The sequence below is a fragment of the Mauremys reevesii genome, linkage group 1 (assembly GCF_016161935.1).
Source record: "Mauremys reevesii isolate NIE-2019 linkage group 1, ASM1616193v1, whole genome shotgun sequence".
Classification (NCBI taxonomy): Eukaryota; Metazoa; Chordata; order Testudines; family Geoemydidae; genus Mauremys; species Mauremys reevesii.
This window is the reverse complement of record NC_052623.1, coordinates 161,275,471-161,284,727: the sequence shown is the minus strand read 5'-3', so window position 1 is coordinate 161,284,727 and position 9,257 is coordinate 161,275,471.

Here is a 9,257-nt window from a genome sequence, read left to right as displayed (position 1 = left end):
TCTGTCAGAGTAACATGTTGCTCAGAGCGGTGTTTTTTTCACACCCCTGAGAGACATAAGTTATACCTACAGAAGTGCTAGTGTAGACATAGCCTAAGTGATGTAGAGATGACTCTGCAGAGAGCCTGAATCAATAGCTCTAAGAGATGCAAACTATCCCATTCATCTCAGGCCTGGTCTACACTAGGCGTTTAAACTGAATTTAGCAGCGTTAAACCAATTTAACCCTGCACCCGTCCACACAACGAAGCCCTTTATATCGATATAAAGGGCTCTTTAAACCGATTTCTGTACTCCTCCCCGACGAGGGGAGTAGCACTGAAATCGGTATTGCCATGTTGGATTAGGGTTAGTGTGGCCGCAAATCGAAGGTATTGGCCTCCAGGCGGTATCCCACAGTGCACCATTGTGACCGCTCTGGAAAGCAATCTGAACTCGGATGCACTGGCCAGGTAGACAGGAAAAGCCCTGCGAACTTTTGAATTTCATTTACTGTTTGCCCAGCGTGGAGCTCTGATCAGCACGGGTGGCGATGCAGTCCCAAATCCAAAAAGAGCTCAGGCATGGACCGTACGGGAGATACTGGATCTGATCGCTGTATGGGGAGACAAATCTGTTCTATCAGAGCTCCGTTCCAGAAAACGAAATGACAAAGCATTTGAAAAAATCTCCAGGCTATGATACAGAGTCCACAGCACAGTGCTGTGTGACAAGTGTAACAGAAAGCCAAAGAATCAAATGGACGCTCATGGAAGGAGGGAGGGGGTACTGAGGACTCCAGCTATCCCACAGTCCCTGCAGTCTCCGAAAAGCATTTGCATTCTTGGCTGAGCTCCCAATGCCTGAAGGGTTAAAAACATTTTCCCGGGTGTTTCAGGGTGTATGTCGTCAATTTACACCCTTCCCCCCACCCGAAAGAAAAGGGAAAAAATCGTTTCTCGCCTTTTTTCAGTGTCACCCTATGTCTACTGCATTCTGCTGGTAGATGGGGTGCTGCAGCGCTGAACACCAGCATCCCCTTCCCGGTGGCAGATGGTACAATATGACTGATATCCATCTTCATCATCAGCCCGTAAGTGCTCCTGGCTGGCCTCGGTGAGGTTGGCCGGGGGCACCTGGGTAAAAATGGGATGTCTAAGGAAAAGATTCTGTACTGCCTGGACTATCATAGCAGCAAGAGGCTGCACTCCTCTCCCCGCCCACCCTTTAATGTCCTGCCTGGACTATCATAGCAGCTGGAGGCATCCTCCCCCTCATTTTATCTCACTAAAAAGTCAGTGTTTCTTATTCCTGCATTCTTTATTACTTCATCACACAAATGGGGGGACACTGCCACGGTAGCCAAGGAGGGTTGGGAGAGGAGGGAAGCAATGGGTAGGGTTGTTGCAGGGGCACCCCCCAGAATGGCATTCAGCTCATCATTTCTGCAGGATCTCTGGGGCTCTGACATGGAGCGGCTGTGCTCTCTGGTTCTCTAGTACACTTTCCCAATATTCTAGGCAGGACTGACTCTATTTTTAGACAAAACATAAAGAAGGGAATGACCCGGGGAGTCATTCCCATTTTTGTCCATGCGCCCCCGGCCGACCTCAACAAGGCCAGCCAGGAGCACCCATGACAGCAGCAGACGGTCCAAAACGAGTGATAACCGTCATCTCATCGCCAATTTACAATGGCAGGCAGTGCAATAGGGATGGTAACCATCTCTGCTACCTTGCAAAGGCAAATGAATGCTGCTGTGTAGCACTGCAGTACTGTGTCTGTCAGCAGCATCCAGTACACATACGGTGCCAGTGACAATGCAAAATGGGCTACAGGGTTGCCATGCTATGGCGTCTGCCAGGGCAATCCAGGGAAAAAGGGCGTGAAATGATTGTCTGCTGTTGCTTTCACGGAGGAAGGATTGAGTGATGACATTTACCCAGAATAAACCATGACACTGTTTTTGCATTGGGATCTCAAACCAGAATTCCAATGGGTGAGGGAGACTGTGGGAACTATGGGATAGCTACCCACAGTGCAACGCTCCGGAAATCGACGCTAGCCTCAGTACATGGACGCACACCGCCGAATTAATGTGCTTAGTGTGGCCGCGTGCACTTGACTTTATACAATCTGTTTTACAAAACCGGTTTATGTAAAATCAGAATAATCCCGTAGTGTAACATACCCTCAGTGAGGCGTTAACTCAGACGTCCAAATGATGGTAATTTAAGCTTCGTCCATAGTTTTATTCCTCATGTCAGAAAGAAGAGGATCACAGATCAGAACAATATGCTGTGAGGGAAAACAAGTAGGTGGTGGTTGGGAGATACCACCACTTATCTTTTCCCCCAAATCAAGAAGGATCCAAGCTCAGTGGAATGTAGCAGAGCTTGTGGTCATACTCAAGCCCCACTGAGCCCAGATCAAGGAGGCCAGTGGAGCTCAGACAGCTGCATGATCATATTTTGAAAATCTGCATAATCTACTGTAGCAATGCCTCATTTTGAAAACTCACATGGGCAAAGCTCGGAAGTGTATCATCATCTTTTTTTCCATCAAGTTTGGTCCCTCCTGGACTCTATTTATTGATTCAGTGGGACTCCTATAGGAAGCAATCATTACATAGGAAGCATAAATTCCTAAAGTTATTATTTAAAGATATTTGAAATAGAGCATTATGGGGGCATGGACGGTATGTGATTAGCATTTTATTCTCTTCTAATCCATTCCCCAGCTGGCCTGAGCCTACTAGCACTGCAGTTAATGGCAAAACTCCCATGACTTCAAAGGGAGCAGGATCATGTCCACAATTATTTAACTAATGATGTTTTCTTTTATTTTACGTGTAGCTTTCACAGTAAATTCATTTACAAATTGTTTACATAGTGATTATGCAGGGATAAAAACACAATAAAAAATTCTTACCAGTTTGTCACCCCTATACTATAAGGTCCTCTTTTACTAACATGAGAGAGAGAGACAGAAAGACACGTAAGAGAGAAAAACATAAGCCTATGAAGGCTCTATGCTGCATGCTGGGCTATTACTGTCTCCCACAGTATTCTTGCCAGCAAGTTAAAGAAGTATGGGCTGGATGATTGGACTATAAGGTGGATAGAAAGCTGGCTAGATCATCGGTCTCAATGGGTAGTGATCAACGGCTCCATGTCTAGTTGGCAGCTGGTTTCAAGTGGAGTGCCCCAAGGGTCGGTCCTGGGGCTGGTTTTATTCAATATCTTCATTAATGATCTGGAGGATGGCGTGGACTGCACTCTCAGCAAGTTTGCAGATGACACTAAACTTGGAGGAGTGGTAGATACATGGAGGGCAGGAATAGGATACAGAGGGACCTAGACAAATTAGAGGACTGGGCCAAAAGAAACCTGATGAGGTTCAACAAGGACAAGTGCACAGTCCTGCACTTAGGACGGAAGAATCCCATTCACTGTTACAGACGAGGGACCGAATGGCTAGGAAGCAGTTCTGCAGAAAAGGACCTAAGGGTTACAGTGGACGAGAAGCTGGATACGAGTCAACAGTGTGCCCTTGTTGCCAAGAAGGCTAACGGCATTTTGGGCTGTATAAGTAGGGGCATTGCCAGCAGACCGAGGGACGTGATCATTCCCCTCTATTTGACGTTGGTGAGGCCTCATCTGGAGTACTGTGTCCAGTTTTGGGCCCCACCCTACAAGAAGGATGTGGAAAAATTGGAAAGAGTCCTGTGGAGGGCAACAAAAATGATTAGGGGTCTGGAGCACATGACTTATGATGAGAGGCTGAGGGAACTGGGATTGTTTAGTCTGCAGAAGAGAAGAATGAGGGGGGATTTGATAGCTGCTTTCAACTACCTGAAAGGGAGTTCCAAAGAGAATGGATCTAGACTGTTCTCAGTGGTACCTGATGACAGAACAAGGAGTAATGGTCTCAAGTTGCAGTGGGAGAGGTTTAGGTTGGATATTAGGAAAAACTTTTTCACTCAGAGAGTGGTGAAGCACTGGAATGGGTTACCTAGGGAGGTGGTGGAATCTCCTTCCATAGAGGTTTTAAGGTCAGGCTTGACAAAGCCCTAGCTGGGATGATTTAGTTGGGAATTGGTCCTGCTTTGAGCAGGGGGACTAGATTGATTTTAATGTTGATTCTATGATTAGAAAAGAGGCTATAAGAAAAAAGGCAATCTATATCAAAAAAAAAAAAAAAAAAAAAAAAAAACAAATAAAAAAAAAAAAATAAAACAAACAAAAAAAGCAAAAACTGCAGCCAGAGATGTGAAGAAAGCCCTGGAAGCTGGTAATCCTGGATAGATAATAGCAGCAGGCATAGCAATAATAGCAAATATGCAGCAGTATGGACAGTAGTACAGTACACATACCCCAGTACAGTACAACAGCCCTGGTATACTGGTCTGGTCACATCTCATCCTATGCTGCATCTGCATCTTGCTGCATATTGATATTATATAAAGCTAGCTAAATTATCAAGCTAGCCCTACTACCTACCGTGCACCATCACTTGCCCTACCTACAGTGTTGTCTGAACACCTCACCCCTCAGAAGGCTGCAGTGTAATGTGTAACTAGTGCTATAGTAAACCGGGGCTCAGACTCAGGGTTAAGCCCAAGCCCCTACACACCACACCATCTTTCACACAATCACCCAGACCACCTCAGCCCCAGAGCAACTGACTTGTGACTGACTGTGATGTGACTCCAAGCACAGGCAATTTGCAGACACACAACAGCAGCAGGCCCCCAATGTGTCCGGAGAATCTGCTAACACTATCCCACAGTTCCTTTGGCCTGTGTTTTCCAGCTCTTCTATCTTTTTTTTTTTGATTTCCTTTTGATTTCCATTTAACTGATTTGCGAAGTAAGTAACAAAAAAAAACTGGGTCTTCTCTTCTCTTTTACATAACCACTGTTGCTGAGGTATCAGTATTAAGGCAGTAAGTCTCTTGTTACTTATTTATTTCTCTTTTTCTCTCTCCTCTCTCCCTCTTCTTTCTCCTCCTCCAAACAAGACAAAAGGAGAAGAATTGAATGAGGAAATGGAACACAGGTTTATTGAACACAGTTTTTAACCCTAATAGACCCAATCAATGAAGAATGATGAACTGAAAGATCTGATGATGATGATTTCGTTTATCGTTGATAGATGAATGATGTGAATGTCCATGGTCCATTTTCTATTGGGCAGGTGGTCAAAAATCAAAAAAAATTCAACACTAATTGGCAAATCTCTAAAGGATCTAAGAGAGGACCGAAATAACACAGAGACAACTATCTGCTCAGTCTGCAATGTTATCCTTCCAGAACAAGATTAAAGCACATTGGTAAGGTGGCCTGGTGAATGAAGTAAAAACTAGAGCAGAGAAGAGTAAGGGTACAGATACATGATCTTCATCAAATTCCTGTGGAAATTTCCTCCCATTTTGTGAAACCACATAAAGCAAATTTCCATGCCTACAGTTCCTGATAGTAGTAGTTGATATTTTATTTGAATATGGAACTTGTTTAGAAGTCAAAGCATCTTAAAAAATATATTTGTCCACCCAGCTGGTATAGTGCATGCGACATCACGGCTCTGGGTACTGGTTCCTGTGGACGGCAGCTATTATCACCAGGCCACCCTGTCACCTATTGTGGTTTCTGGGATAAAGTTGCTTTTTTCTCCCTGTAGTTAAGTTTACTAATATCTTTCAGAGAAGTACCCTCTTGCAGGCCTATGAAATTATTTTTGGAATCTCTTATGCCCCTGTTAAGGATGACACTGTACTTGACTTCTAGTTGTCTTTACGCTTTTCTTTTCTTTCTTAATTGCACTTGCTTCTTTCTATTTGTCCCATTCAAATTTCTCCTGAAACAAAGGGTCTGAATAAAATCAGAAAAGAAATAGTTTCCTGCTTGTGCCATTCTGGCTGTCAGGTTGAGTGAAGAACGAGGCTAGTACTCAGCAATGGCAAACTGCACAAGCTTAATGACAAGCCCCTACATTTGCAGACAGAGGAACCTCCACATGCAGATCTCTCCTCTCCCATCTTGAAGGTGGGGTAAGCTCTCTCCATTCCACCATCCCCCTGTACCCCATACAGGGTGCTCTGGGGGGGGGCACAGATTTACATGAGGGAAGGCTTGAGAACTGAGTAGGTTGAGGACCTTTATTAGGGGATCTGGGGCACCTGTGGCTAGAAGGAGCCCCCCCCCACCCAGTGCTGCACCATTAAAGTCATGTTGCCAGAGTGATGGAGATCAAAGCTGGTGTTGATCCTTGGGAATCTGCAAGGTTTCTGGGTGGGTTTCAAAACCTGTTTTGGAAGGAGGAAGCCTTGCCCCTCTAGCAGGGCAATGTTGGAGAAATTTCAATAGCGGGTCCTTGTGGAGATTTCCTTCTCTTCAGTCTCCTCCCCCAGATTTTACCATGGAGAGGGTGATCTAGCTCGTTCACAGCCATGATAGCCAGAGATAGTTGCACCATTTGAAACTCACAAAATAAAGATAACCTTAAAAAACTCAAAGATAATTGTGCATGAGGGAAGCAAGGAAAAGACTAGAGGGACCAACTCGGAGTACTCACTACATATGACTCCTTTGAATATCAGCACAACATAATGATTATGGTTGTGGGGTTTATTATATCATGAACCCACCCATCTAAGGTACGCTATGACCTATTTTTTCAACCTACCTAATTAAGAAGGGAAAATATGATGCATTTGTTTTTCTAGTATCTAATACTTTGAAAGTTTGCTTCGCCACAGAGTATTTTAGTACATACATACCATCATAAACAATATTATCCCCAAAAGGTAGCATTGGCCTTTAATATCTGTCAAAATGGTAGTTAGTAATGTCCTGTGGATGGGGCAATAAGTGGAATTTACTGGATCCATCTGTGGAGCAAGGCTGTGAGAAGTGAGGGGCAAGAAAAGTAGAAACCAAAAAATGAACCATGAAGATGTGCACATTCCTTACTAAGTGATCTTGTGCCTTTCCTCCCCCGTTGATATGTTTCTTCACCCTGACGTTGAACCTAGGCTATCTACTCTTCAAGGCAGGGACTGTGACTTTTTCTTCTTTTTGTGAAGATCTGAGTCCTCAGTGATAATAATGGAGAAGGACTTCAGTGGGACTGTTTGTGTAATGGTTGTAGAAACAAGGGCCTGCAAACTAATATCACCTAGTTCTTATACAGCACTTTACCAAAGAGGTCAGTATCATCTCCATTTTACAGCTAAGAAAATTAAGGCACAAAGAAGTGAATTCACTTGCCCAAAGGCACTGAGGAAGCCAGTGACAAAGCCAGGATTAGAACCAGGTGTCCAAGTGCCAGTGGCTCTATCCACTAAACCAATGTCTCACTACAGGGCACTGGGGTGTTATGTTACTTTTCCTTTGCCTCATACAATCAGGCCTTTAATTTATTCATAACCGCACACACTTCAGTTTGGGCAGTGTTAGGGTCATTCTCTCTTCTTGTGCTGCAGTGCAAAGGAAAGGATCTTCCTCTGAAGTGCTTAGCAGCAAACAGTAATCTCAATTTGGCAAGAGAGAAAAAGGATACTCCAAACTTCAGGTTCATTCATGCATGAACCTAGCTTTTCCACAATAACTACACACTCAAAACAGTAAAATAAAACATTTCCCCCTTCAGCTGGGGATGGAGAGAGAGAGAGAGAGAGAGAGAGTATTATAGGGACCTTTATTTGCCCCTTTGAGGATTTTTAATCCCCACTGACTGGTACCTTGCTCTGTGGTTAGGTTCACACTAACCAGTATTTAAAAAAAATAAAAAATTGTTGGGTCTGTTCAGCTGTGCACGCACACCAAACACCAACTTGTTTTGCACCTGCATCAAGAAAGGGGGTCACTTCTTGTTTACTTTTCAAAAATTGCAGTATTAAGGCTTTGTTCTTTGCTTTTTAAATGTTAGGAAGTAGAAAGGTTTCAGAGTAGCAGCCGTGTTAGTCGGTATCCACAAAAAAGAACAGGAGCACTTGTAGCACTTTAGAGACTAACAAATTTATTTCGGCATATAAATTTGTTAGTCTCTAAGGTGCCACAAGTACTCCTGTTTTTTTTGAGGAAGTAGAAAGACTCCAGTTCATTAAACCTGTAACTTATTTTTTATGGTATTAGGATTATTTTTGATACCCCTCTTCTTGTAAATTAAGCTACCTTAGTACTGTAAGTATAGCCTTTTAAAAAAAAAAATAAATAGCAGAAACCTCTAAATTATCTGAAATAGCTTTTCTATATATCATTTTGTGATTTCAGGTCTGGTGTCTTGTAACCTGGCAGGATTAGAAACAAGTGCTGTATTTCTTTAGAGCGGGGAGATCCCCAGCGCTCTGTGCTTTTCAGTGGTCTCCAAATTTTTTTGATCATGCACCCCTATTAGTAAAAAATTGTTGAGCACACACCTCCTCTACCATTTTTGCCATCCCAAGCAAAAAAAGCTGCCTGAACTGCCGAAGCGGCGCTGCTCCTCCTGCCGCGCACCCCGAAGGATCCTCTTGCGCACCCCACTTTGGAGACCACTAGTATAAAGCCTTCTTTTCTAGCACTTGTGGGTCATAGGATATTAGACTTTTAACTGGGGCTGAATGATTTTTCCAGAAGAAAACAACAAGGGGTCCCTGGTAGTGCAGCTCTGATAGACTCGTGCTACTGTGTATGTGTGTTTGAAGACAGAGTGAGTATGGAAGCCAGAGCCGCTGTGAGGCAGAGGGACTCTGTGGGGATGGCTGTAGCCTAAGAATCCGCATGGCTCAATGGTGGATTCTACAACCTATTCTGTAAAAGAATGAGGGTGGGCAAACCCCATCCCCCATGACAATGACAGATTCTTCTCAATGTGAGGTGAATCCTCCCCCTGCATTCTCTCCTAGAAGTTTTAATACGGGAAGTGGTGGCAATAAGAACTCTACTGACTCCAATGGCAGCACTACCAGGTCCCTCAATTGTTCCCTATGGTTTATTTAAAACATTTAGTTCAATCCAGTTTTAAATAACATGAGGTGGGATTTTTAGATGCACCCAGTTAACCTAACTCTGCTGCCACTGAGGTTAAGTTTTACCATTGCCTTCAATGGAAGCAGAGATAGATCAATGGTACAACTCCCATTGACTGCAGTGGGAACAGAGTTAAGCTAGTGCTGAAATTTTTGAAAACCCTACCCTCAAAGCACAGGTTTTGAAGCTATAAAAGGATATTGTCTATGGTAACCTCACTTTCTTTATAATATTTCAATAAAATACTTACTAAAAACAAACATAA